Genomic DNA, 27,839 nt, shown 5'->3' with positions numbered 1-27,839 from the left:
ATGCTGCGGTTCTGCCGCAAAAATCACACAAGAGAAGAAAAAAAAGGTACTTTTTTAAATTGATAAAGTTTAGACTTCCCCCGGCCGTAGTCCTGGTGACGCGATCCTCTATTCTTAGCGCAGCCCCGCCTCCTGTCATGACGTTTCATCCCATGTGACTGATGCAGCGGTCACATGGTCTACAGCGTCATCCCAGGAGGCGGGGCTACGTTCAGAAGAGAGAGATGCGTCACCAGGACTACGGCCCTGGCAAGTCTAAACTTTTTTTTCCCTGCAGGATTCCCGCAGCGGACACGCCTCACGAAACCTGCGCCGCTATTTGGTGCGGTTTTGCTGGCAGAATTCCCTGCGGCTCCCGGGATAAGCTGTGGAGTTTTACTCAGCATATCCGCCTAGTGTGTCCCTTATGATGTCGCTCCTGGAGCTGCTGCCGGTCTCTAAATAGGCAGTTGGTCCAGTAGAATTTGGAATTATTTTTTTTTGTGAACCAGCTTAAAAAAATACAAAACTTTTGTGTTAGGGCCTGTTCACATCACTGTTCGTTTCCGCTCCGGGGTTCCGTCTGAGGTTTCCGTCTGAGGAAAGTGAAAGTGATAGCACAGCTTCCGTTTCCATCACCATTAGCGCAGTCGACTGCGCTATTAATTCCGTCCGAAAACCAGCCGGAATGGTGACGAACCACCGCTCCGGGGTTCCGTCTGAGGTTTCTGTCGGGTGAACCCCGCAACGGAAAGTGAAAGTGACAGCACAGCTTCCGTTTCAGTCACCATTGATCTCAATGGTGACGGAAACATCGCTAATGGTTTCCGTTCGTCACCATTCCGGCTGGTTTTCGGACGGAATTAATAGCGCAGTCGACTGCGCTAATGGTGATGGAAACGGAAGCTGTGCTATCACTTTCACTTTCCGTTGCGGGGTTCACCCGACAGAAACCTCAGAAGGAACCCCGGAGCGGAAGCGAACGGTGATGTGAACAAGCCCTAACACAAAAGTTTTGTATTTTTTTAAGCTGGTTCACAAAAAAAAATAATTTCAAATTCTACTGGACCAACTGCCTATTTAGAGAGCGGCAGCAGCTCCAGGATTGACATCATAAGGGACACACTAGGCGGATATGCTGAGTAAAACGACACAGCTTATCCCGGGAGCCGCAGGGAATTCCGCCAGCAAAACCGCACCAAATAGTGGCGCAGGTTTCCTGAGGCGTGTCCGCTGCGGGAATCCTGCAGGGAAAAAAAAGTTTAGACTTACCCCGGCCGTAGTTTAAGTGACGCATCTCTCTCTTCTGAACGTAGCCCCGCCTCCTGGGATGACGCTGTAGACCATGTGACCGCTGCAGCAGTCACATGGGATGAAACGTCATGACAGGAGGCGGGGCTACGCTAAGAATAGAGGATCGCGTCACCAGGACTACGGCCGGGGCAAGTCTAAACTTTTTTTATAAATTTAAAAAAGTGCCTTTTTTTTTTTTTCTCATTTGTGATTTTTGCGGCAGAACCGCAGCATTTCTGCAACAGAGGAGCGGCGATTCCACAGAATACATTGACATGCGACTGCAGTCACACTGCAGGTCCATTATTTTTGCAGCGTGTGGATGAGATTTGTTCAAATCTCATCCACTCTGCTGCGACTGTAATACGCTGCGGATTTTACACAATAAAATGTGTTGCATAAAATCCGCAGTGTTCATGCCTAGTGTGTTCCTACCCTAAGGCCGGATTTACACAAGCGTGTGCTTTTTGCGCGCGCAAAAACGTGGCGTTTTGCGCTTGCAAAAGGTCCATAACAGCTCCGTGTGTCAGCAGCGTATGATGCGCGGTTGCGTGATTTTCGCGCAGCCGCCATCATTATGACACTCTGTTTGTATGTTTGTAGCACGTGGTGCTTTTCTGTTTTCATTCATAGTTTATACGGCTGCGGAAGCGCTGGGCGTGATTTTCACGCACCCATTGACTTCAATGGGTGCGTGATGCGCGAACAATGCACAAATATCGGACATGTCGTGAGTTTTACGCAGCGGACTCGCGCTGCGTGAAAATCACTGACAGTCTGCACGGCACCATAGAGTAACATAGGTCCGTGCAAGGCGCGTGAAAATCACACACGTTTCACGGACGTATTACACGTTCGTCTGAATAAGCCCTAACAATAAGGCCCAGTTCAGAGTTTTTGGGCCTTGATATTGACTCGGACACTGCGTCAGAATCAGCACCAAAAAACTTCCAAAACCGCCTCCCATTGATTTAATCTGAAATCAATGGGAGCCAGTCGCGGAAAAAAGAAAAAGCAGCACGTCCTTTCTTGCCGCGGTTCTGCCTCTGACCTCCCATCGAAATCAATGGGAGGCAGAAAATGCATTTTTCGCTGCGTTTTCTGTCTGCTGTCCTCAATCGCCGCAGGCAAAAAACGCGGCAAGATAGTGTGGGCAGGTCAAAATCTGCCTCAAAATTCGGTGCGCGGTTCCAGGCGGTCGCCGGTGCGCATGCGCGGGAGTTTGCGGGTGCGCGTGATCGGTCGCACGGGCGGCGGTGTTTGACGGCCCCCATGCTACCCAGGGCCGCCATCAGGGGGGTATTAGGGGTACTGATGTGAGAGGCCCGGCCAAACCTAATTGAAAGGGGGGCCCGCAGCTCATGACATTCTTTTGGTGAAAAAAACGGGCCCCATTGCAGGGGCCTGTTTTTTTTCTACCAAAGGCAAGTCGCGGCAGTTTGCCGGGCCCCCCTTTCAATTAGGTTTGGCCGGGCCTCTCACATCAGTACCCATAATACCCCCCCTGATGGCGGCCCTGGGTACCATGATATAGTACTGGACGGAGTACCGTTAACAGGCGGTGCCACGGTAGGGGGGCCCAGAAAATGTAGCTGTAGGGGGCCCTGAAATTCCTGATGGCGGCCCTGCTGCCCGATACTGCTGTTCAGCCCTTGCAGCGATTCAGCCTACTTCTAGGCAATTCCATGGGGCCCTGCAGGCTCACACACTCACAGCTACACGGGAGGTGAATAAAGGCCGGAGAGGAAGCCAGACAGGATTTGCTTCTTTTGCTTGCACCACAATGCAGTGCTGAAAGAGGAGGAATCTACATAAAAACGCCTTCCTGGCAACGCCCAAATGCCCTGCTGCCATGCAGATAAACACTGGCAGCGGCAGCAAGTGCATGCCCACAGCCACCCCTTGTTCCTTCACACCTTGTATCAGCTGTAATCCAGTCCAGTCCAGTGCTGCCTGCTGAGCAGCACTGACCAACACTGCCTGGGCCCAGGCTTTTATCTCTGAGGCCCCATTATGATGTCAGAAAGCTGGCTCTGGAATCCTGAGGGCTCCACTATGACACGTGCAAAGTTCCGTCTGAACTTTATATAAGACGGTGAGGCTCAGTCAGTCACTCAGTGTTGCCTGAGAGGGCAACACTGCAACAGCCGGCCGCCAGGCTGTCTTTTTTTTGCACAGCTAGTTGCCTCCAGGAGGCCACAAGAGGGAGACAAGGGACTGCAAAATGGAAAATAGGCATCCACCAACTTTACAGACAACTTCTCCTTGCTCCTACAACCTCCATCCTTGCACAGTTTGTTATTCTTCTAGGTAACATAGTAACAAATCCAAATTGCTGCTCTCTTTGTAGGCAAGCAAGGCTTTGTTGCAACTGCAATTCTTACTTCTTCTTGAAATGTAGGGACGACAGTACATTCCATCACATCCATCTAGTGTACACAGGTAGGTCCATTGTGGCGGGCAGGCGAGCGGGCGGGCTGCTTTATTGGCTGTTTGCTGTTCCCCTACTCCACTCCACTATTTGACTGTTGTGCTGCATCAATCAATCAATCAATCAATCAATCAATCAATCAATCAATCAATCAATCAATCAATCAATCAGTGGCTGGCTCAGGTGCAGCTCTTTAACTTACCTAAAAGGGAGGGCGGAGAGAAGACAAGGAAGGTGAATGAGGTGTTCCAATGTGAAATGCCGGAAACACAGAAACACAGACGACACACAACAAGAGGTGGCAATCTATTCATTAATTGCATTTAATCAATGAGCTCATTATCACTCATGCATTGTCCAACAGGTGTTGAAATAATGGGATTAAAAGGGGAGATCCCTTCAGAAAGACAGAAACAATAGCAAAGACAAAAAACACTTTTGGAATCTGCTTTTAGTCAACACATAAGGAAAGGGTGCACCGGTCCTGGAAATACTGCAATACCAGGTCAATGCGTGGAGTGGACAGAGCAAGCTCTATTTCCATCTCCCTGTTCTAAAAATCCATTTAATATATGGTCCCCAGATAGGGGACGTATCAGATATTAAACTGATAAGAACAGATACTACACTTGATCTTAGCCAAAAGGCCGAGAAGCGATAACCCGAACGGGCCGCGCGTTGCCCGAGCCTGCCCGATACTGCTGTTCAGCCCTTGCAGCGATTCAGCCTACTTCTAGGCAATTCCATGGGGCCCTGCAGGCTCACACACTCACAGCTACACGGGAGGTGAATAAAGGCCGGAGAGGAAGCCAGACAGGATTTGCTTCTTTTGCTTGCACCACAATGCAGTGCTGAAAGAGGAGGAATCTACATAAAAACGCCTTCCTGGCAACGCCCAAATGCCCTGCTGCCATGCAGATAAACACTGGCAGCGGCAGCAAGTGCATGCCCACAGCCACCCCTTGTTCCTTCACACCTTGTATCAGCTGTAATCCAGTCCAGTCCAGTGCTGCCTGCTGAGCAGCACTGACCAACACTGCCTGAGCCCAGGCTTTTATCTCTGAGGCCCCATTATGATGTCAGAAAGCTGGCTCTGGAATCCTGAGGGCTCCACTATGACACGTGCAAAGTTCCGTCTGAACTTTATATAAGACGGTGAGGCTCAGTCAGTCACTCAGTGTTGCCTGAGAGGGCAACACTGCAACAGCCGGCCGCCAGGCTGTCTTTTTTTTGCACAGCTAGTTGCCTCCAGGAGGCCACAAGAGGGAGACAAGGGACTGCAAAATGGAAAATAGGCATCCACCAACTTTACAGACAACTTCTCCTTGCTCCTACAACCTCCATCCTTGCACAGTTTGTTATTCTTCTAGGTAACATAGTAACAAATCCAAATTGCTGCTCTCTTTGTAGGCAAGCAAGGCTTTGTTGCAACTGCAATTCTTACTTCTTCTTGAAATGTAGGGACGACAGTACATTCCATCACATCCATCTAGTGTACACACACAGGTAGGTCCATTGTGGCGGGCAGGCGAGCGGGCGGGCTGCTTTATTGGCTGTTTGCTGTTCCCCTACTCCACTCCACTATTTGACTGTTGTGCTGCATCAATCAATCAATCAATCAATCAATCAATCAATCAATCAATCAGTGGCTGGCTCAGGTGCAGCTCTTTAACTTACCTAAAAGGGAGGGCGGAGAGAAGACAAGGAAGGTGAATGAGGTGTTCCAATGTGAAATGCCGGAAACACAGAAACACAGACGACACACAACAAGAGGTGGCAATCTATTCATTAATTGCATTTAATCAATGAGCTCATTATCACTCATGCATTGTCCAACAGGTGTTGAAATAATGGGATTAAAAGGGGAGATCCCTTCAGAAAGACAGAAACAATAGCAAAGACAAACAACACTTTTGGAATCTGCTTTTAGTCAACACATAAGGAAAGGGTGCACCGGTCCTGGAAATACTGCAATACCAGGTCAATGCGTGGAGTGGACAGAGCAAGCTCTATTTCCATCTCCCTGTTCTAAAAATCCATTTAATATATGGTCCCCAGATAGGGGACGTATCAGATATTAAACTGATAAGAACAGATACTGCACTTGATCTTAGCCAAAAGGCCGAGAAGCGATAACCCGAACGGGCCGCGCGTTGCCCGAGCCTGCCCGATACTGCTGTTCAGCCCTTGCAGCGATTCAGCCTACTTCTAGGCAATTCCATGGGGCCCTGCAGGCTCACACACTCACAGCTACACGGGAGGTGAATAAAGGCCGGAGAGGAAGCCAGACAGGATTTGCTTCTTTTGCTTGCACCACAATGCAGTGCTGAAAGAGGAGGAATCTACATAAAAACGCCTTCCTGGCAACGCCCAAATGCCCTGCTGCCATGCAGATAAACACTGGCAGCGGCAGCAAGTGCATGCCCACAGCCACCCCTTGTTCCTTCACACCTTGTATCAGCTGTAATCCAGTCCAGTCCAGTGCTGCCTGCTGAGCAGCACTGACCAACACTGCCTGGGCCCAGGCTTTTATCTCTGAGGCCCCATTATGATGTCAGAAAGCTGGCTCTGGAATCCTGAGGGCTCCACTATGACACGTGCAAAGTTCCGTCTGAACTTTATATAAGACGGTGAGGCTCAGTCAGTCACTCAGTGTTGCCTGAGAGGGCAACACTGCAACAGCCGGCCGCCAGGCTGTCTTTTTTTTGCACAGCTAGTTGCCTCCAGGAGGCCACAAGAGGGAGACAAGGGACTGCAAAATGGAAAATAGGCATCCACCAACTTTACAGACAACTTCTCCTTGCTCCTACAACCTCCATCCTTGCACAGTTTGTTATTCTTCTAGGTAACATAGTAACAAATCCAAATTGCTGCTCTCTTTGTAGGCAAGCAAGGCTTTGTTGCAACTGCAATTCTTACTTCTTCTTGAAATGTAGGGACGACAGTACATTCCATCACATCCATCTAGTGTACACAGGTAGGTCCATTGTGGCGGGCAGGCGAGCGGGCGGGCTGCTTTATTGGCTGTTTGCTGTTCCCCTACTCCACTCCACTATTTGACTGTTGTGCTGCATCAATCAATCAATCAATCAATCAATCAATCAATCAATCAATCAATCAATCAGTGGCTGGCTCAGGTGCAGCTCTTTAACTTACCTAAAAGGGAGGGCGGAGAGAAGACAAGGAAGGTGAATGAGGTGTTCCAATGTGAAATGCCGGAAACACAGAAACACAGACGACACACAACAAGAGGTGGCAATCTATTCATTAATTGCATTTAATCAATGAGCTCATTATCACTCATGCATTGTCCAACAGGTGTTGAAATAATGGGATTAAAAGGGGAGATCCCTTCAGAAAGACAGAAACAATAGCAAAGACAAAAAACACTTTTGGAATCTGCTTTTAGTCAACACATAAGGAAAGGGTGCACCGGTCCTGGAAATACTGCAATACCAGGTCAATGCGTGGAGTGGACAGAGCAAGCTCTATTTCCATCTCCCTGTTCTAAAAATCCATTTAATATATGGTCCCCAGATAGGGGACGTATCAGATATTAAACTGATAAGAACAGATACTACACTTGATCTTAGCCAAAAGGCCGAGAAGCGATAACCCGAACGGGCCGCGCGTTGCCCGAGCCTGCCCGATACTGCTGTTCAGCCCTTGCAGCGATTCAGCCTACTTCTAGGCAATTCCATGGGGCCCTGCAGGCTCACACACTCACAGCTACACGGGAGGTGAATAAAGGCCGGAGAGGAAGCCAGACAGGATTTGCTTCTTTTGCTTGCACCACAATGCAGTGCTGAAAGAGGAGGAATCTACATAAAAACGCCTTCCTGGCAACGCCCAAATGCCCTGCTGCCATGCAGATAAACACTGGCAGCGGCAGCAAGTGCATGCCCACAGCCACCCCTTGTTCCTTCACACCTTGTATCAGCTGTAATCCAGTCCAGTCCAGTGCTGCCTGCTGAGCAGCACTGACCAACACTGCCTGGGCCCAGGCTTTTATCTCTGAGGCCCCATTATGATGTCAGAAAGCTGGCTCTGGAATCCTGAGGGCTCCACTATGACACGTGCAAAGTTCCGTCTGAACTTTATATAAGACGGTGAGGCTCAGTCAGTCACTCAGTGTTGCCTGAGAGGGCAACACTGCAACAGCCGGCCGCCAGGCTGTCTTTTTTTTGCACAGCTAGTTGCCTCCAGGAGGCCACAAGAGGGAGACAAGGGACTGCAAAATGGAAAATAGGCATCCACCAACTTTACAGACAACTTCTCCTTGCTCCTACAACCTCCATCCTTGCACAGTTTGTTATTCTTCTAGGTAACATAGTAACAAATCCAAATTGCTGCTCTCTTTGTAGGCAAGCAAGGCTTTGTTGCAACTGCAATTCTTACTTCTTCTTGAAATGTAGGGACGACAGTACATTCCATCACATCCATCTAGTGTACACAGGTAGGTCCATTGTGGCGGGCAGGCGAGCGGGCGGGCTGCCTTATTGGCTGTTTGCTGTTCCCCTACTCCACTCCACTATTTGACTGTTGTGCTGCATCAATCAATCAATCAATCAATCAATCAATCAATCAATCAATCAATCAGTGGCTGGCTCAGGTGCAGCTCTTTAACTTACCTAAAAGGGAGGGCGGAGAGAAGACAAGGAAGGTGAATGAGGTGTTCCAATGTGAAATGCCGGAAACACAGAAACACAGACGACACACAACAAGAGGTGGCAATCTATTCATTAATTGCATTTAATCAATGAGCTCATTATCACTCATGCATTGTCCAACAGGTGTTGAAATAATGGGATTAAAAGGGGAGATCCCTTCAGAAAGACAGAAACAATAGCAAAGACAAAAAACACTTTTGGAATCTGCTTTTAGTCAACACATAAGGAAAGGGTGCACCGGTCCTGGAAATACTGCAATACCAGGTCAATGCGTGGAGTGGACAGAGCAAGCTCTATTTCCATCTCCCTGTTCTAAAAATCCATTTAATATATGGTCCCCAGATAGGGGACGTATCAGATATTAAACTGATAAGAACAGATACTACACTTGATCTTAGCCAAAAGGCCGAGAAGCGATAACCCGAACGGGCCGCGCGTTGCCCGAGCCTGCCCGATACTGCTGTTCAGCCCTTGCAGCGATTCAGCCTACTTCTAGGCAATTCCATGGGGCCCTGCAGGCTCACACACTCACAGCTACACGGGAGGTGAATAAAGGCCGGAGAGGAAGCCAGACAGGATTTGCTTCTTTTGCTTGCACCACAATGCAGTGCTGAAAGAGGAGGAATCTACATAAAAACGCCTTCCTGGCAACGCCCAAATGCCCTGCTGCCATGCAGATAAACACTGGCAGCGGCAGCAAGTGCATGCCCACAGCCACCCCTTGTTCCTTCACACCTTGTATCAGCTGTAATCCAGTCCAGTCCAGTGCTGCCTGCTGAGCAGCACTGACCAACACTGCCTGGGCCCAGGCTTTTATCTCTGAGGCCCCATTATGATGTCAGAAAGCTGGCTCTGGAATCCTGAGGGCTCCACTATGACACGTGCAAAGTTCCGTCTGAACTTTATATAAGACGGTGAGGCTCAGTCAGTCACTCAGTGTTGCCTGAGAGGGCAACACTGCAACAGCCGGCCGCCAGGCTGTCTTTTTTTTGCACAGCTAGTTGCCTCCAGGAGGCCACAAGAGGGAGACAAGGGACTGCAAAATGGAAAATAGGCATCCACCAACTTTACAGACAACTTCTCCTTGCTCCTACAACCTCCATCCTTGCACAGTTTGTTATTCTTCTAGGTAACATAGTAACAAATCCAAATTGCTGCTCTCTTTGTAGGCAAGCAAGGCTTTGTTGCAACTGCAATTCTTACTTCTTCTTGAAATGTAGGGACGACAGTACATTCCATCACATCCATCTAGTGTACACAGGTAGGTCCATTGTGGCGGGCAGGCGAGCGGGCGGGCTGCTTTATTGGCTGTTTGCTGTTCCCCTACTCCACTCCACTATTTGACTGTTGTGCTGCATCAATCAATCAATCAATCAATCAATCAATCAATCAATCAATCAATCAATCAGTGGCTGGCTCAGGTGCAGCTCTTTAACTTACCTAAAAGGGAGGGCGGAGAGAAGACAAGGAAGGTGAATGAGGTGTTCCAATGTGAAATGCCGGAAACACAGAAACACAGACGACACACAACAAGAGGTGGCAATCTATTCATTAATTGCATTTAATCAATGAGCTCATTATCACTCATGCATTGTCCAACAGGTGTTGAAATAATGGGATTAAAAGGGGAGATCCCTTCAGAAAGACAGAAACAATAGCAAAGACAAAAAACACTTTTGGAATCTGCTTTTAGTCAACACATAAGGAAAGGGTGCACCGGTCCTGGAAATACTGCAATACCAGGTCAATGCGTGGAGTGGACAGAGCAAGCTCTATTTCCATCTCCCTGTTCTAAAAATCCATTTAATATATGGTCCCCAGATAGGGGACGTATCAGATATTAAACTGATAAGAACAGATACTACACTTGATCTTAGCCAAAAGGCCGAGAAGCGATAACCCGAACGGGCCGCGCGTTGCCCGAGCCTGCCCGATACTGCTGTTCAGCCCTTGCAGCGATTCAGCCTACTTCTAGGCAATTCCATGGGGCCCTGCAGGCTCACACACTCACAGCTACACGGGAGGTGAATAAAGGCCGGAGAGGAAGCCAGACAGGATTTGCTTCTTTTGCTTGCACCACAATGCAGTGCTGAAAGAGGAGGAATCTACATAAAAACGCCTTCCTGGCAACGCCCAAATGCCCTGCTGCCATGCAGATAAACACTGGCAGCGGCAGCAAGTGTATGCCCACAGCCACCCCTTGTTCCTTCACACCTTGTATCAGCTGTAATCCAGTCCAGTCCAGTGCTGCCTGCTGAGCAGCACTGACCAACACTGCCTGGGCCCAGGCTTTTATCTCTGAGGCCCCATTATGATGTCAGAAAGCTGGCTCTGGAATCCTGAGGGCTCCACTATGACACGTGCAAAGTTCCGTCTGAACTTTATATAAGACGGTGAGGCTCAGTCAGTCACTCAGTGTTGCCTGAGAGGGCAACACTGCAACAGCCGGCCGCCAGGCTGTCTTTTTTTTGCACAGCAAGTTGCCTCCAGGAGGCCACAAGAGGGAGACAAGGGACTGCAAAATGGAAAATAGGCATCCACCAACTTTACAGACAACTTCTCCTTGCTCCTACAACCTCCATCCTTGCACAGTTTGTTATTCTTCTAGGTAACATAGTAACAAATCCAAATTGCTGCTCTCTTTGTAGGCAAGCAAGGCTTTGTTGCAACTGCAATTCTTACTTCTTCTTGAAATGTAGGGACGACAGTACATTCCATCACATCCATCTAGTGTACACAGGTAGGTCCATTGTGGCGGGCAGGCGAGCGGGCGGGCTGCTTTATTGGCTGTTTGCTGTTCCCCTACTCCACTCCACTATTTGACTGTTGTGCTGCATCAATCAATCAATCAATCAATCAATCAATCAATCAATCAATCAATCAATCAATCAGTGGCTGGCTCAGGTGCAGCTCTTTAACTTACCTAAAAGGGAGGGCGGAGAGAAGACAAGGAAGGTGAATGAGGTGTTCCAATGTGAAATGCCGGAAACACAGAAACACAGACGACACACAACAAGAGGTGGCAATCTATTCATTAATTGCATTTAATCAATGAGCTCATTATCACTCATGCATTGTCCAACAGGTGTTGAAATAATGGGATTAAAAGGGGAGATCCCTTCAGAAAGACAGAAACAATAGCAAAGACAAAAAACACTTTTGGAATCTGCTTTTAGTCAACACATAAGGAAAGGGTGCACCGGTCCTGGAAATACTGCAATACCAGGTCAATGCGTGGAGTGGACAGAGCAAGCTCTATTTCCATCTCCCTGTTCTAAAAATGCATTTAATATATGGTCCCCAGATAGGGGACGTATCAGATATTAAACTGATAAGAACAGATACTACACTTGATCTTAGCCAAAAGGCCGAGAAGCGATAACCCGAACGGGCCGCGCGTTGCCCGAGCCTGCCCGATACTGCTGTTCAGCCCTTGCAGCGATTCAGCCTACTTCTAGGCAATTCCATGGGGCCCTGCAGGCTCACACACTCACAGCTACACGGGAGGTGAATAAAGGCCGGAGAGGAAGCCAGACAGGATTTGCTTCTTTTGCTTGCACCACAATGCAGTGCTGAAAGAGGAGGAATCTACATAAAAACGCCTTCCTGGCAACGCCCAAATGCCCTGCTGCCATGCAGATAAACACTGGCAGCGGCAGCAAGTGCATGCCCACAGCCACCCCTTGTTCCTTCACACCTTGTATCAGCTGTAATCCAGTCCAGTCCAGTGCTGCCTGCTGAGCAGCACTGACCAACACTGCCTGGGCCCAGGCTTTTATCTCTGAGGCCCCATTATGATGTCAGAAAGCTGGCTCTGGAATCCTGAGGGCTCCACTATGACACGTGCAAAGTTCCGTCTGAACTTTATATAAGACGGTGAGGCTCAGTCAGTCACTCAGTGTTGCCTGAGAGGGCAACACTGCAACAGCCGGCCGCCAGGCTGTCTTTTTTTTGCACAGCTAGTTGCCTCCAGGAGGCCACAAGAGGGAGACAAGGGACTGCAAAATGGAAAATAGGCATCCACCAACTTTACAGACAACTTCTCCTTGCTCCTACAACCTCCATCCTTGCACAGTTTGTTATTCTTCTAGGTAACATAGTAACAAATCCAAATTGCTGCTCTCTTTGTAGGCAAGCAAGGCTTTGTTGCAACTGCAATTCTTACTTCTTCTTGAAATGTAGGGACGACAGTACATTCCATCACATCCATCTAGTGTACACAGGTAGGTCCATTGTGGCGGGCAGGCGAGCGGGCGGGCTGCTTTATTGGCTGTTTGCTGTTCCCCTACTCCGCTCCACTATTTGACTGTTGTGCTGCATCAATCAATCAATCAATCAATCAATCAATCAATCAATCAATCAGTGGCTGGCTCAGGTGCAGCTCTTTAACTTACCTAAAAGGGAGGGCGGAGAGAAGACAAGGAAGGTGAATGAGGTGTTCCAATGTGAAATGCCGGAAACACAGAAACACAGACGACACACAACAAGAGGTGGCAATCTATTCATTAATTGCATTTAATCAATGAGCTCATTATCACTCATGCATTGTCCAACAGGTGTTGAAATAATGGGATTAAAAGGGGAGATCCCTTCAGAAAGACAGAAACAATAGCAAAGACAAAAAACACTTTTGGAATCTGCTTTTAGTCAACACATAAGGAAAGGGTGCACCGGTCCTGGAAATACTGCAATACCAGGTCAATGCGTGGAGTGGACAGAGCAAGCTCTATTTCCATCTCCCTGTTCTAAAAATCCATTTAATATATGGTCCCCAGATAGGGGACGTATCAGATATTAAACTGATAAGAACAGATACTACACTTGATCTTAGCCAAAAGGCCGAGAAGCGATAACCCGAACGGGCCGCGCGTTGCCCGAGCCTGCCCGATACTGCTGTTCAGCCCTTGCAGCGATTCAGCCTACTTCTAGGCAATTCCATGGGGCCCTGCAGGCTCACACACTCACAGCTACACGGGAGGTGAATAAAGGCCGGAGAGGAAGCCAGACAGGATTTGCTTCTTTTGCTTGCACCACAATGCAGTGCTGAAAGAGGAGGAATCTACATAAAAACGCCTTCCTGGCAACGCCCAAATGCCCTGCTGCCATGCAGATAAACACTGGCAGCGGCAGCAAGTGCATGCCCACAGCCACCCCTTGTTCCTTCACACCTTGTATCAGCTGTAATCCAGTCCAGTCCAGTGCTGCCTGCTGAGCAGCACTGACCAACACTGCCTGGGCCCAGGCTTTTATCTCTGAGGCCCCATTATGATGTCAGAAAGCTGGCTCTGGAATCCTGAGGGCTCCACTATGACACGTGCAAAGTTCCGTCTGAACTTTATATAAGACGGTGAGGCTCAGTCAGTCACTCAGTGTTGCCTGAGAGGGCAACACTGCAACAGCCGGCCGCCAGGCTGTCTTTTTTTTGCACAGCTAGTTGCCTCCAGGAGGCCACAAGAGGGAGACAAGGGACTGCAAAATGGAAAATAGGCATCCACCAACTTTACAGACAACTTCTCCTTGCTCCTACAACCTCCATCCTTGCACAGTTTGTTATTCTTCTAGGTAACATAGTAACAAATCCAAATTGCTGCTCTCTTTGTAGGCAAGCAAGGCTTTGTTGCAACTGCAATTCTTACTTCTTCTTGAAATGTAGGGACGACAGTACATTCCATCACATCCATCTAGTGTACACAGGTAGGTCCATTGTGGCGGGCAGGCGAGCGGGCGGGCTGCTTTATTGGCTGTTTGCTGTTCCCCTACTCCACTCCACTATTTGACTGTTGTGCTGCATCAATCAATCAATCAATCAATCAATCAATCAATCAATCAATCAATCAGTGGCTGGCTCAGGTGCAGCTCTTTAACTTACCTAAAAGGGAGGGCGGAGAGAAGACAAGGAAGGTGAATGAGGTGTTCCAATGTGAAATGCCGGAAACACAGAAACACAGACGACACACAACAAGAGGTGGCAATCTATTCATTAATTGCATTTAATCAATGAGCTCATTATCACTCATGCATTGTCCAACAGGTGTTGAAATAATGGGATTAAAAGGGGAGATCCCTTCAGAAAGACAGAAACAATAGCAAAGACAAAAAACACTTTTGGAATCTGCTTTTAGTCAACACATAAGGAAAGGGTGCACCGGTCCTGGAAATACTGCAATACCAGGTCAATGCGTGGAGTGGACAGAGCAAGCTCTATTTCCATCTCCCTGTTCTAAAAATGCATTTAATATATGGTCCCCAGATAGGGGACGTATCAGATATTAAACTGATAAGAACAGATACTACACTTGATCTTAGCCAAAAGGCCGAGAAGCGATAACCCGAACGGGCCGCGCGTTGCCCGAGCCTGCCCGATACTGCTGTTCAGCCCTTGCAGCGATTCAGCCTACTTCTAGGCAATTCCATGGGGCCCTGCAGGCTCACACACTCACAGCTACACGGGAGGTGAATAAAGGCCGGAGAGGAAGCCAGACAGGATTTGCTTCTTTTGCTTGCACCACAATGCAGTGCTGAAAGAGGAGGAATCTACATAAAAACGCCTTCCTGGCAACGCCCAAATGCCCTGCTGCCATGCAGATAAACACTGGCAGCGGCAGCAAGTGCATGCCCACAGCCACCCCTTGTTCCTTCACACCTTGTATCAGCTGTAATCCAGTCCAGTCCAGTGCTGCCTGCTGAGCAGCACTGACCAACACTGCCTGGGCCCAGGCTTTTATCTCTGAGGCCCCATTATGATGTCAGAAAGCTGGCTCTGGAATCCTGAGGGCTCCACTATGACACGTGCAAAGTTCCGTCTGAACTTTATATAAGACGGTGAGGCTCAGTCAGTCACTCAGTGTTGCCTGAGAGGGCAACACTGCAACAGCCGGCCGCCAGGCTGTCTTTTTTTTGCACAGCTAGTTGCCTCCAGGAGGCCACAAGAGGGAGACAAGGGACTGCAAAATGGAAAATAGGCATCCACCAACTTTACAGACAACTTCTCCTTGCTCCTACAACCTCCATCCTTGCACAGTTTGTTATTCTTCTAGGTAACATAGTAACAAATCCAAATTGCTGCTCTCTTTGTAGGCAAGCAAGGCTTTGTTGCAACTGCAATTCTTACTTCTTCTTGAAATGTAGGGACGACAGTACATTCCATCACATCCATCTAGTGTACACAGGTAGGTCCATTGTGGCGGGCAGGCGAGCGGGCGGGCTGCTTTATTGGCTGTTTGCTGTTCCCCTACTCCACTCCACTATTTGACTGTTGTGCTGCATCAATCAATCAATCAATCAATCAATCAATCAATCAATCAATCAGTGGCTGGCTCAGGTGCAGCTCTTTAACTTACCTAAAAGGGAGGGCGGAGAGAAGACAAGGAAGGTGAATGAGGTGTTCCAATGTGAAATGCCGGAAACACAGAAACACAGACGACACACAACAAGAGGTGGCAATCTATTCATTAATTGCATTTAATCAATGAGCTCATTATCACTCATGCATTGTCCAACAGGTGTTGAAATAATGGGATTAAAAGGGGAGATCCCTTCAGAAAGACAGAAACAATAGCAAAGACAAAAAACACTTTTGGAATCTGCTTTTAGTCAACACATAAGGAAAGGGTGCACCGGTCCTGGAAATACTGCAATACCAGGTCAATGCGTGGAGTGGACAGAGCAAGCTCTATTTCCATCTCCCTGTTCTAAAAATCCATTTAATATATGGTCCCCAGATAGGGGACGTATCAGATATTAAACTGATAAGAACAGATACTACACTTGATCTTAGCCAAAAGGCCGAGAAGCGATAACCCGAACGGGCCGCGCGTTGCCCGAGCCTGCCCGATACTGCTGTTCAGCCCTTGCAGCGATTCAGCCTACTTCTAGGCAATTCCATGGGGCCCTGCAGGCTCACACACTCACAGCTACACGGGAGGTGAATAAAGGCCGGAGAGGAAGCCAGACAGGATTTGCTTCTTTTGCTTGCACCACAATGCAGTGCTGAAAGAGGAGGAATCTACATAAAAACGCCTTCCTGGCAACGCCCAAATGCCCTGCTGCCATGCAGATAAACACTGGCAGCGGCAGCAAGTGCATGCCCACAGCCACCCCTTGTTCCTTCACACCTTGTATCAGCTGTAATCCAGTCCAGTCCAGTGCTGCCTGCTGAGCAGCACTGACCAACACTGCCTGGGCCCAGGCTTTTATCTCTGAGGCCCCATTATGATGTCAGAAAGCTGGCTCTGGAATCCTGAGGGCTCCACTATGACACGTGCAAAGTTCCGTCTGAACTTTATATAAGACGGTGAGGCTCAGTCAGTCACTCAGTGTTGCCTGAGAGGGCAACACTGCAACAGCCGGCCGCCAGGCTGTCTTTTTTTTGCACAGCTAGTTGCCTCCAGGAGGCCACAAGAGGGAGACAAGGGACTGCAAAATGGAAAATAGGCATCCACCAACTTTACAGACAACTTCTCCTTGCTCCTACAACCTCCATCCTTGCACAGTTTGTTATTCTTCTAGGTAACATAGTAACAAATCCAAATTGCTGCTCTCTTTGTAGGCAAGCAAGGCTTTGTTGCAACTGCAATTCTTACTTCTTCTTGAAATGTAGGGACGACAGTACATTCCATCACATCCATCTAGTGTACACAGGTAGGTCCATTGTGGCGGGCAGGCGAGCGGGCGGGCTGCTTTATTGGCTGTTTGCTGTTCCCCTACTCCACTCCACTATTTGACTGTTGTGCTGCATCAATCAATCAATCAATCAATCAATCAATCAATCAATCAATCAATCAATCAATCAGTGGCTGGCTCAGGTGCAGCTCTTTAACTTACCTAAAAGGGAGGGCGGAGAGAAGACAAGGAAGGTGAATGAGGTGTTCCAATGTGAAATGCCGGAAACACAGAAACACAGACGACACACAACAAGAGGTGGCAATCTATTCATTAATTGCATTTAATCAATGAGCTCATTATCACTCATGCATTGTCCAACAGGTGTTGAAATAATGGGATTAAAAGGGGAGATCCCTTCAGAAAGACAGAAACAATAGCAAAGACAAAAAACACTTTTGGAATCTGCTTTTAGTCAACACATAAGGAAAGGGTGCACCGGTCCTGGAAATACTGCAATACCAGGTCAATGCGTGGAGTGGACAGAGCAAGCTCTATTTCCATCTCCCTGTTCTAAAAATCCATTTAATATATGGTCCCCAGATAGGGGACGTATCAGATATTAAACTGATAAGAACAGATACTACACTTGATCTTAGCCAAAAGGCCGAGAAGCGATAACCCGAACGGGCCGCGCGTTGCCCGAGCCTGCCCGATACTGCTGTTCAGCCCTTGCAGCGATTCAGCCTACTTCTAGGCAATTCCATGGGGCCCTGCAGGCTCACACACTCACAGCTACACGGGAGGTGAATAAAGGCCGGAGAGGAAGCCAGACAGGATTTGCTTCTTTTGCTTGCACCACAATGCAGTGCTGAAAGAGGAGGAATCTACATAAAAACGCCTTCCTGGCAACGCCCAAATGCCCTGCTGCCATGCAGATAAACACTGGCAGCGGCAGCAAGTGCATGCCCACAGCCACCCCTTGTTCCTTCACACCTTGTATCAGCTGTAATCCAGTCCAGTCCAGTGCTGCCTGCTGAGCAGCACTGACCAACACTGCCTGGGCCCAGGCTTTTATCTCTGAGGCCCCATTATGATGTCAGAAAGCTGGCTCTGGAATCCTGAGGGCTCCACTATGACACGTGCAAAGTTCCGTCTGAACTTTATATAAGACGGTGAGGCTCAGTCAGTCACTCAGTGTTGCCTGAGAGGGCAACACTGCAACAGCCGGCCGCCAGGCTGTCTTTTTTTTGCACAGCTAGTTGCCTCCAGGAGGCCACAAGAGGGAGACAAGGGACTGCAAAATGGAAAATAGGCATCCACCAACTTTACAGACAACTTCTCCTTGCTCCTACAACCTCCATCCTTGCACAGTTTGTTATTCTTCTAGGTAACATAGTAACAAATCCAAATTGCTGCTCTCTTTGTAGGCAAGCAAGGCTTTGTTGCAACTGCAATTCTTACTTCTTCTTGAAATGTAGGGACGACAGTACATTCCATCACATCCATCTAGTGTACACAGGTAGGTCCATTGTGGCGGGCAGGCGAGCGGGCGGGCTGCTTTATTGGCTGTTTGCTGTTCCCCTACTCCACTCCACTATTTGACTGTTGTGCTGCATCAATCAATCAATCAATCAATCAATCAATCAATCAATCAATCAATCAATCAATCAATCAATCAATCAGTGGCTGGCTCAGGTGCAGCTCTTTAACTTACCTAAAAGGGAGGGCGGAGAGAAGACAAGGAAGGTGAATGAGGTGTTCCAATGTGAAATGCCGGAAACACAGAAACACAGACGACACACAACAAGAGGTGGCAATCTATTCATTAATTGCATTTAATCAATGAGCTCATTATCACTCATGCATTGTCCAACAGGTGTTGAAATAATGGGATTAAAAGGGGAGATCCCTTCAGAAAGACAGAAACAATAGCAAAGACAAAAAACACTTTTGGAATCTGCTTTTAGTCAACACATAAGGAAAGGGTGCACCGGTCCTGGAAATACTGCAATACCAGGTCAATGCGTGGAGTGGACAGAGCAAGCTCTATTTCCATCTCCCTGTTCTAAAAATCCATTTAATATATGGTCCCCAGATAGGGGACGTATCAGATATTAAACTGATAAGAACAGATACTACACTTGATCTTAGCCAAAAGGCCGAGAAGCGATAACCCGAACGGGCCGCGCGTTGCCCGAGCCTGCCCGATACTGCTGTTCAGCCCTTGCAGCGATTCATCCTACTTCTAGGCAATTCCATGGGGCCCTGCAGGCTCACACACTCACAGCTACACGGGAGGTGAATAAAGGCCGGAGAGGAAGCCAGACAGGATTTGCTTCTTTTGCTTGCACCACAATGCAGTGCTGAAAGAGGAGGAATCTACATAAAAACGCCTTCCTGGCAACGCCCAAATGCCCTGCTGCCATGCAGATAAACACTGGCAGCGGCAGCAAGTGCATGCCCACAGCCACCCCTTGTTCCTTCACACCTTGTATCAGCTGTAATCCAGTCCAGTCCAGTGCTGCCTGCTGAGCAGCACTGACCAACACTGCCTGGGCCCAGGCTTTTATCTCTGAGGCCCCATTATGATGTCAGAAAGCTGGCTCTGGAATCCTGAGGGCTCCACTATGACACGTGCAAAGTTCCGTCTGAACTTTATATAAGACGGTGAGGCTCAGTCAGTCACTCAGTGTTGCCTGAGAGGGCAACACTGCAACAGCCGGCCGCCAGGCTGTCTTTTTTTTGCACAGCTAGTTGCCTCCAGGAGGCCACAAGAGGGAGACAAGGGACTGCAAAATGGAAAATAGGCATCCACCAACTTTACAGACAACTTCTCCTTGCTCCTACAACCTCCATCCTTGCACAGTTTGTTATTCTTCTAGGTAACATAGTAACAAATCCAAATTGCTGCTCTCTTTGTAGGCAAGCAAGGCTTTGTTGCAACTGCAATTCTTACTTCTTCTTGAAATGTAGGGACGACAGTACATTCCATCACATCCATCTAGTGTACACAGGTAGGTCCATTGTGGCGGGCAGGCGAGCGGGCGGGCTGCTTTATTGGCTGTTTGCTGTTCCCCTACTCCACTCCACTATTTGACTGTTGTGCTGCATCAATCAATCAATCAATCAATCAATCAATCAATCAATCAATCAATCAAGTGGCTGGCTCAGGTGCAGCTCTTTAACTTACCTAAAAGGGAGGGCGGAGAGAAGACAAGGAAGGTGAATGAGGTGTTCCAATGTGAAATGCCGGAAACACAGAAACACAGACGACACACAACAAGAGGTGGCAATCTATTCATTAATTGCATTTAATCAATGAGCTCATTATCACTCATGCATTGTCCAACAGGTGTTGAAATAATGGGATTAAAAGGGGAGATCCCTTCAGAAAGACAGAAACAATAGCAAAGACAAAAAACACTTTTGGAATCTGCTTTTAGTCAACACATAAGGAAAGGGTGCACCGGTCCTGGAAATACTGCAATACCAGGTCAATGCGTGGAGTGGACAGAGCAAGCTCTATTTCCATCTCCCTGTTCTAAAAATCCATTTAATATATGGTCCCCAGATAGGGGACGTATCAGATATTAAACTGATAAGAACAGATACTACACTTGATCTTAGCCAAAAGGCCGAGAAGCGATAACCCGAACGGGCCGCGCGTTGCCCGAGCCTGCCCGATACTGCTGTTCAGCCCTTGCAGCGATTCAGCCTACTTCTAGGCAATTCCATGGGGCCCTGCAGGCTCACACACTCACAGCTACACGGGAGGTGAATAAAGGCCGGAGAGGAAGCCAGACAGGATTTGCTTCTTTTGCTTGCACCACAATGCAGTGCTGAAAGAGGAGGAATCTACATAAAAACGCCTTCCTGGCAACGCCCAAATGCCCTGCTGCCATGCAGATAAACACTGGCAGCGGCAGCAAGTGCATGCCCACAGCCACCCCTTGTTCCTTCACACCTTGTATCAGCTGTAATCCAGTCCAGTCCAGTGCTGCCTGCTGAGCAGCACTGACCAACACTGCCTGGGCCCAGGCTTTTATCTCTGAGGCCCCATTATGATGTCAGAAAGCTGGCTCTGGAATCCTGAGGGCTCCACTATGACACGTGCAAAGTTCCGTCTGAACTTTATATAAGACGGTGAGGCTCAGTCAGTCACTCAGTGTTGCCTGAGAGGGCAACACTGCAACAGCCGGCCGCCAGGCTGTCTTTTTTTTGCACAGCTAGTTGCCTCCAGGAGGCCACAAGAGGGAGACAAGGGACTGCAAAATGGAAAATAGGCATCCACCAACTTTACAGACAACTTCTCCTTGCTCCTACAACCTCCATCCTTGCACAGTTTGTTATTCTTCTAGGTAACATAGTAACAAATCCAAATTGCTGCTCTCTTTGTAGGCAAGCAAGGCTTTGTTGCAACTGCAATTCTTTAGGGACGACAGTACATTCCATCACATCCATCTAGTGTACACAGGTAGGTCCATTGTGGCGGGCAGGCGAGCGGGCGGGCTGCTTTATTGGCTGTTTGCTGTTCCCCTACTCCACTCCACTATTTGACTGTTGTGCTGCATCAATCAATCAATCAATCAATCAATCAATCAATCAATCAATCAATCAATCAATCAGTGGCTGGCTCAGGTGCAGCTCTTTAACTTACCTAAAAGGGAGGGCGGAGAGAAGACAAGGAAGGTGAATGAGGTGTTCCAATGTGAAATGCCGGAAACACAGAAACACAGACGACACACAACAAGAGGTGGCAATCTATTCATTAATTGCATTTAATCAATGAGCTCATTATCACTCATGCATTGTCCAACAGGTGTTGAAATAATGGGATTAAAAGGGGAGATCCCTTCAGAAAGACAGAAACAATAGCAAAGACAAAAAACACTTTTGGAATCTGCTTTTAGTCAACACATAAGGAAAGGGTGCACCGGTCCTGGAAATACTGCAATACCAGGTCAATGCGTGGAGTGGACAGAGCAAGCTCTATTTCCATCTCCCTGTTCTAAAAATCCATTTAATATATGGTCCCCAGATAGGGGACGTATCAGATATTAAACTGATAAGAACAGATACTACACTTGATCTTAGCCAAAAGGCCGAGAAGCGATAACCCGAACGGGCCGCGCGTTGCCCGAGCCTGCCCGATACTGCTGTTCAGCCCTTGCAGCGATTCAGCCTACTTCTAGGCAATTCCATGGGGCCCTGCAGGCTCACACACTCACAGCTACACGGGAGGTGAATAAAGGCCGGAGAGGAAGCCAGACAGGATTTGCTTCTTTTGCTTGCACCACAATGCAGTGCTGAAAGAGGAGGAATCTACATAAAAACGCCTTCCTGGCAACGCCCAAATGCCCTGCTGCCATGCAGATAAACACTGGCAGCGGCAGCAAGTGCATGCCCACAGCCACCCCTTGTTCCTTCACACCTTGTATCAGCTGTAATCCAGTCCAGTCCAGTGCTGCCTGCTGAGCAGCACTGACCAACACTGCCTGGGCCCAGGCTTTTATCTCTGAGGCCCCATTATGATGTCAGAAAGCTGGCTCTGGAATCCTGAGGGCTCCACTATGACACGTGCAAAGTTCCGTCTGAACTTTATATAAGACGGTGAGGCTCAGTCAGTCACTCAGTGTTGCCTGAGAGGGCAACACTGCAACAGCCGGCCGCCAGGCTGTCTTTTTTTTGCACAGCTAGTTGCCTCCAGGAGGCCACAAGAGGGAGACAAGGGACTGCAAAATGGAAAATAGGCATCCACCAACTTTACAGACAACTTCTCCTTGCTCCTACAACCTCCATCCTTGCACAGTTTGTTATTCTTCTAGGTAACATAGTAACAAATCCAAATTGCTGCTCTCTTTGTAGGCAAGCAAGGCTTTGTTGCAACTGCAATTCTTACTTCTTCTTGAAATGTAGGGACGACAGTACATTCCATCACATCCATCTAGTGTACACAGGTAGGTCCATTGTGGCGGGCAGGCGAGCGGGCGGGCTGCTTTATTGGCTGTTTGCTGTTCCCCTACTCCACTCCACTATTTGACTGTTGTGCTGCATCAATCAATCAATCAATCAATCAATCAATCAATCAATCAATCAATCAATCAATCAATCAGTGGCTGGCTCAGGTGCAGCTCTTTAACTTACCTAAAAGGGAGGGCGGAGAGAAGACAAGGAAGGTGAATGAGGTGTTCCAATGTGAAATGCCGGAAACACAGAAACACAGACGACACACAACAAGAGGTGGCAATCTATTCATTAATTGCATTTAATCAATGAGCTCATTATCACTCATGCATTGTCCAACAGGTGTTGAAATAATGGGATTAAAAGGGGAGATCCCTTCAGAAAGACAGAAACAATAGCAAAGACAAAAAACACTTTTGGAATCTGCTTTTAGTCAACACATAAGGAAAGGGTGCACCGGTCCTGGAAATACTGCAATACCAGGTCAATGCGTGGAGTGGACAGAGCAAGCTCTATTTCCATCTCCCTGTTCTAAAAATCCATTTAATATATGGTCCCCAGATAGGGGACGTATCAGATATTAAACTGATAAGAACAGATACTACACTTGATCTTAGCCAAAAGGCCGAGAAGCGATAACCCGAACGGGCCGCGCGTTGCCCGAGCCTGCCCGATACTGCTGTTCAGCCCTTGCAGCGATTCATCCTACTTCTAGGCAATTCCATGGGGCCCTGCAGGCTCACACACTCACAGCTACACGGGAGGTGAATAAAGGCCGGAGAGGAAGCCAGACAGGATTTGCTTCTTTTGCTTGCACCACAATGCAGTGCTGAAAGAGGAGGAATCTACATAAAAACGCCTTCCTGGCAACGCCCAAATGCCCTGCTGCCATGCAGATAAACACTGGCAGCGGCAGCAAGTGCATGCCCACAGCCACCCCTTGTTCCTTCACACCTTGTATCAGCTGTAATCCAGTCCAGTCCAGTGCTGCCTGCTGAGCAGCACTGACCAACACTGCCTGGGCCCAGGCTTTTATCTCTGAGGCCCCATTATGATGTCAGAAAGCTGGCTCTGGAATCCTGAGGGCTCCACTATGACACGTGCAAAGTTCCGTCTGAACTTTATATAAGACGGTGAGGCTCAGTCAGTCACTCAGTGTTGCCTGAGAGGGCAACACTGCAACAGCCGGCCGCCAGGCTGTCTTTTTTTTGCACAGCTAGTTGCCTCCAGGAGGCCACAAGAGGGAGACAAGGGACTGCAAAATGGAAAATAGGCATCCACCAACTTTACAGACAACTTCTCCTTGCTCCTACAACCTCCATCCTTGCACAGTTTGTTATTCTTCTAGGTAACATAGTAACAAATCCAAATTGCTGCTCTCTTTGTAGGCAAGCAAGGCTTTGTTGCAACTGCAATTCTTACTTCTTCTTGAAATGTAGGGACGACAGTACATTCCATCACATCCATCTAGTGTACACAGGTAGGTCCATTGTGGCGGGCAGGCGAGCGGGCGGGCTGCTTTATTGGCTGTTTGCTGTTCCCCTACTCCACTCCACTATTTGACTGTTGTGCTGCATCAATCAATCAATCAATCAATCAATCAATCAATCAATCAATCAATCAGTGGCTGGCTCAGGTGCAGCTCTTTAACTTACCTAAAAGGGAGGGCGGAGAGAAGACAAGGAAGGTGAATGAGGTGTTCCAATGTGAAATGCCGGAAACACAGAAACACAGACGACACACAACAAGAGGTGGCAATCTATTCATTAATTGCATTTAATCAATGAGCTCATTATCACTCATGCATTGTCCAACAGGTGTTGAAATAATGGGATTAAAAGGGGAGATCCCTTCAGAAAGACAGAAACAATAGCAAAGACAAAAAACACTTTTGGAATCTGCTTTTAGTCAACACATAAGGAAAGGGTGCACCGGTCCTGGAAATACTGCAATACCAGGTCAATGCGTGGAGTGGACAGAGCAAGCTCTATTTCCATCTCCCTGTTCTAAAAATCCATTTAATATATGGTCCCCAGATAGGGGACGTATCAGATATTAAACTGATAAGAACAGATACTACACTTGATCTTAGCCAAAAGGCCGAGAAGCGATAACCCGAACGGGCCGCGCGTTGCCCGAGCCTGCCCGATACTGCTGTTCAGCCCTTGCAGCGATTCAGCCTACTTCTAGGCAATTCCATGGGGCCCTGCAGGCTCACACACTCACAGCTACACGGGAGGTGAATAAAGGCCGGAGAGGAAGCCAGACAGGATTTGCTTCTTTTGCTTGCACCACAATGCAGTGCTGAAAGAGGAGGAATCTACATAAAAACGCCTTCCTGGCAACGCCCAAATGCCCTGCTGCCATGCAGATAAACACTGGCAGCGGCAGCAAGTGCATGCCCACAGCCACCCCTTGTTCCTTCACACCTTGTATCAGCTGTAATCCAGTCCAGTCCAGTGCTGCCTGCTGAGCAGCACTGACCAACACTGCCTGGGCCCAGGCTTTTATCTCTGAGGCCCCATTATGATGTCAGAAAGCTGGCTCTGGAATCCTGAGGGCTCCACTATGACACGTGCAAAGTTCCGTCTGAACTTTATATAAGACGGTGAGGCTCAGTCAGTCACTCAGTGTTGCCTGAGAGGGCAACACTGCAACAGCCGGCCGCCAGGCTGTCTTTTTTTTGCACAGCTAGTTGCCTCCAGGAGGCCACAAGAGGGAGACAAGGGACTGCAAAATGGAAAATAGGCATCCACCAACTTTACAGACAACTTCTCCTTGCTCCTACAACCTCCATCCTTGCACAGTTTGTTATTCTTCTAGGTAACATAGTAACAAATCCAAATTGCTGCTCTCTTTGTAGGCAAGCAAGGCTTTGTTGCAACTGCAATTCTTACTTCTTCTTGAAATGTAGGGACGACAGTACATTCCATCACATCCATCTAGTGTACACAGGTAGGTCCATTGTGGCGGGCAGGCGAGCGGGCGGGCTGCTTTATTGGCTGTTTGCTGTTCCCCTACTCCACTCCACTATTTGACTGTTGTGCTGCATCAATCAATCAATCAATCAATCAATCAATCAATCAATCAATCAATCAATCAATCAATCAATCAATCAATCAGTGGCTGGCTCAGGTGCAGCTCTTTAACTTACCTAAAAGGGAGGGCGGAGAGAAGACAAGGAAGGTGAATGAGGTGTTCCAATGTGAAATGCCGGAAACACAGAAACACAGACGACACACAACAAGAGGTGGCAATCTATTCATTAATTGCATTTAATCAATGAGCTCATTATCACTCATGCATTGTCCAACAGGTGTTGAAATAATGGGATTAAAAGGGGAGATCCCTTCAGAAAGACAGAAACAATAGCAAAGACAAAAAACACTTTTGGAATCTGCTTTTAGTCAACACATAAGGAAAGGGTGCACCGGTCCTGGAAATACTGCAATACCAGGTCAATGCGTGGAGTGGACAGAGCAAGCTCTATTTCCATCTCCCTGTTCTAAAAATCCATTTAATATATGGTCCCCAGATAGGGGACGTATCAGATATTAAACTGATAAGAACAGATACTACACTTGATCTTAGCCAAAAGGCCGAGAAGCGATAACCCGAACGGGCCGCGCGTTGCCCGAGCCTGCCCGATACTGCTGTTCAGCCCTTGCAGCGATTCATCCTACTTCTAGGCAATTCCATGGGGCCCTGCAGGCTCACACACTCACAGCTACACGGGAGGTGAATAAAGGCCGGAGAGGAAGCCAGACAGGATTTGCTTCTTTTGCTTGCACCACAATGCAGTGCTGAAAGAGGAGGAATCTACATAAAAACGCCTTCCTGGCAACGCCCAAATGCCCTGCTGCCATGCAGATAAACACTGGCAGCGGCAGCAAGTGCATGCCCACAGCCACCCCTTGTTCCTTCACACCTTGTATCAGCTGTAATCCAGTCCAGTCCAGTGCTGCCTGCTGAGCAGCACTGACCAACACTGCCTGGGCCCAGGCTTTTATCTCTGAGGCCCCATTATGATGTCAGAAAGCTGGCTCTGGAATCCTGAGGGCTCCACTATGACACGTGCAAAGTTCCGTCTGAACTTTATATAAGACGGTGAGGCTCAGTCAGTCACTCAGTGTTGCCTGAGAGGGCAACACTGCAACAGCCGGCCGCCAGGCTGTCTTTTTTTTGCACAGCTAGTTGCCTCCAGGAGGCCACAAGAGGGAGACAAGGGACTGCAAAATGGAAAATAGGCATCCACCAACTTTACAGACAACTTCTCCTTGCTCCTACAACCTCCATCCTTGCACAGTTTGTTATTCTTCTAGGTAACATAGTAACAAATCCAAATTGCTGCTCTCTTTGTAGGCAAGCAAGGCTTTGTTGCAACTGCAATTCTTACTTCTTCTTGAAATGTAGGGACGACAGTACATTCCATCACATCCATCTAGTGTACACAGGTAGGTCCATTGTGGCGGGCAGGCGAGCGGGCGGGCTGCTTTATTGGCTGTTTGCTGTTCCCCTACTCCACTCCACTATTTGACTGTTGTGCTGCATCAATCAATCAATCAATCAATCAATCAATCAATCAATCAATCAATCAATCAATCAATCAGTGGCTGGCTCAGGTGCAGCTCTTTAACTTACCTAAAAGGGAGGGCGGAGAGAAGACAAGGAAGGTGAATGAGGTGTTCCAATGTGAAATGCCGGAAACACAGAAACACAGACGACACACAACAAGAGGTGGCAATCTATTCATTAATTGCATTTAATCAATGAGCTCATTATCACTCATGCATTGTCCAACAGGTGTTGAAATAATGGGATTAAAAGGGGAGATCCCTTCAGAAAGACAGAAACAATAGCAAAGACAAAAAACACTTTTGGAATCTGCTTTTAGTCAA

At 48.1% G+C, this 27,839-nt stretch overlaps 16 non-coding genes across 16 annotated transcripts; all 16 read right to left on the bottom strand.

Moving 5' to 3' along the window:
- Positions 1–4,171: 4,171 nt before the first annotated feature.
- LOC142686909 (U2 spliceosomal RNA) lies at positions 4,172–4,362 on the bottom strand. The gene has a single exon (XR_012856204.1). It is a non-coding gene; the product is annotated as a U2 spliceosomal RNA (small nuclear RNA).
- A 1,284-nt stretch (positions 4,363–5,646) lies between these two features.
- Positions 5,647–5,837, bottom strand: LOC142687137 (U2 spliceosomal RNA). The gene has a single exon (XR_012856412.1). It is a non-coding gene; the product is annotated as a U2 spliceosomal RNA (small nuclear RNA).
- Positions 5,838–7,125: 1,288 nt separating this feature from the next.
- On the bottom strand, positions 7,126–7,316 carry LOC142686907 (U2 spliceosomal RNA). Its single transcript, XR_012856203.1, has one exon. It is a non-coding gene; the product is annotated as a U2 spliceosomal RNA (small nuclear RNA).
- A 1,284-nt stretch (positions 7,317–8,600) lies between these two features.
- Positions 8,601–8,791, bottom strand: LOC142686906 (U2 spliceosomal RNA). Its single transcript, XR_012856202.1, has one exon. It is a non-coding gene; the product is annotated as a U2 spliceosomal RNA (small nuclear RNA).
- Positions 8,792–10,079: 1,288 nt separating this feature from the next.
- Positions 10,080–10,270, bottom strand: LOC142686905 (U2 spliceosomal RNA). The gene has a single exon (XR_012856201.1). It is a non-coding gene; the product is annotated as a U2 spliceosomal RNA (small nuclear RNA).
- A 1,292-nt stretch (positions 10,271–11,562) lies between these two features.
- Positions 11,563–11,753, bottom strand: LOC142687116 (U2 spliceosomal RNA). Its single transcript, XR_012856393.1, has one exon. It is a non-coding gene; the product is annotated as a U2 spliceosomal RNA (small nuclear RNA).
- A 1,280-nt stretch (positions 11,754–13,033) lies between these two features.
- On the bottom strand, positions 13,034–13,224 carry LOC142686903 (U2 spliceosomal RNA). The gene has a single exon (XR_012856199.1). It is a non-coding gene; the product is annotated as a U2 spliceosomal RNA (small nuclear RNA).
- Positions 13,225–14,508: 1,284 nt separating this feature from the next.
- Positions 14,509–14,699, bottom strand: LOC142687115 (U2 spliceosomal RNA). The gene has a single exon (XR_012856392.1). It is a non-coding gene; the product is annotated as a U2 spliceosomal RNA (small nuclear RNA).
- A 1,280-nt stretch (positions 14,700–15,979) lies between these two features.
- On the bottom strand, positions 15,980–16,170 carry LOC142686902 (U2 spliceosomal RNA). Its single transcript, XR_012856198.1, has one exon. It is a non-coding gene; the product is annotated as a U2 spliceosomal RNA (small nuclear RNA).
- Positions 16,171–17,462: 1,292 nt separating this feature from the next.
- Positions 17,463–17,653, bottom strand: LOC142686901 (U2 spliceosomal RNA). Its single transcript, XR_012856197.1, has one exon. It is a non-coding gene; the product is annotated as a U2 spliceosomal RNA (small nuclear RNA).
- Positions 17,654–18,957: 1,304 nt separating this feature from the next.
- LOC142686900 (U2 spliceosomal RNA) lies at positions 18,958–19,148 on the bottom strand. The gene has a single exon (XR_012856196.1). It is a non-coding gene; the product is annotated as a U2 spliceosomal RNA (small nuclear RNA).
- Positions 19,149–20,433: 1,285 nt separating this feature from the next.
- On the bottom strand, positions 20,434–20,624 carry LOC142686899 (U2 spliceosomal RNA). The gene has a single exon (XR_012856195.1). It is a non-coding gene; the product is annotated as a U2 spliceosomal RNA (small nuclear RNA).
- A 1,276-nt stretch (positions 20,625–21,900) lies between these two features.
- LOC142686898 (U2 spliceosomal RNA) lies at positions 21,901–22,091 on the bottom strand. The gene has a single exon (XR_012856194.1). It is a non-coding gene; the product is annotated as a U2 spliceosomal RNA (small nuclear RNA).
- A 1,296-nt stretch (positions 22,092–23,387) lies between these two features.
- Positions 23,388–23,578, bottom strand: LOC142686896 (U2 spliceosomal RNA). The gene has a single exon (XR_012856193.1). It is a non-coding gene; the product is annotated as a U2 spliceosomal RNA (small nuclear RNA).
- Positions 23,579–24,862: 1,284 nt separating this feature from the next.
- On the bottom strand, positions 24,863–25,053 carry LOC142686895 (U2 spliceosomal RNA). The gene has a single exon (XR_012856192.1). It is a non-coding gene; the product is annotated as a U2 spliceosomal RNA (small nuclear RNA).
- Positions 25,054–26,361: 1,308 nt separating this feature from the next.
- Positions 26,362–26,552, bottom strand: LOC142686894 (U2 spliceosomal RNA). Its single transcript, XR_012856191.1, has one exon. It is a non-coding gene; the product is annotated as a U2 spliceosomal RNA (small nuclear RNA).
- Positions 26,553–27,839: the final 1,287 nt, after the last annotated feature.

The sequence above is a fragment of the Rhinoderma darwinii genome (genome assembly GCF_050947455.1).
Source record: "Rhinoderma darwinii isolate aRhiDar2 chromosome 5 unlocalized genomic scaffold, aRhiDar2.hap1 SUPER_5_unloc_19, whole genome shotgun sequence".
In the NCBI taxonomy this organism is placed as follows: domain Eukaryota; kingdom Metazoa; phylum Chordata; class Amphibia; order Anura; family Rhinodermatidae; genus Rhinoderma; species Rhinoderma darwinii.
This window is presented reverse-complemented; position numbering and strand designations above follow the sequence as displayed.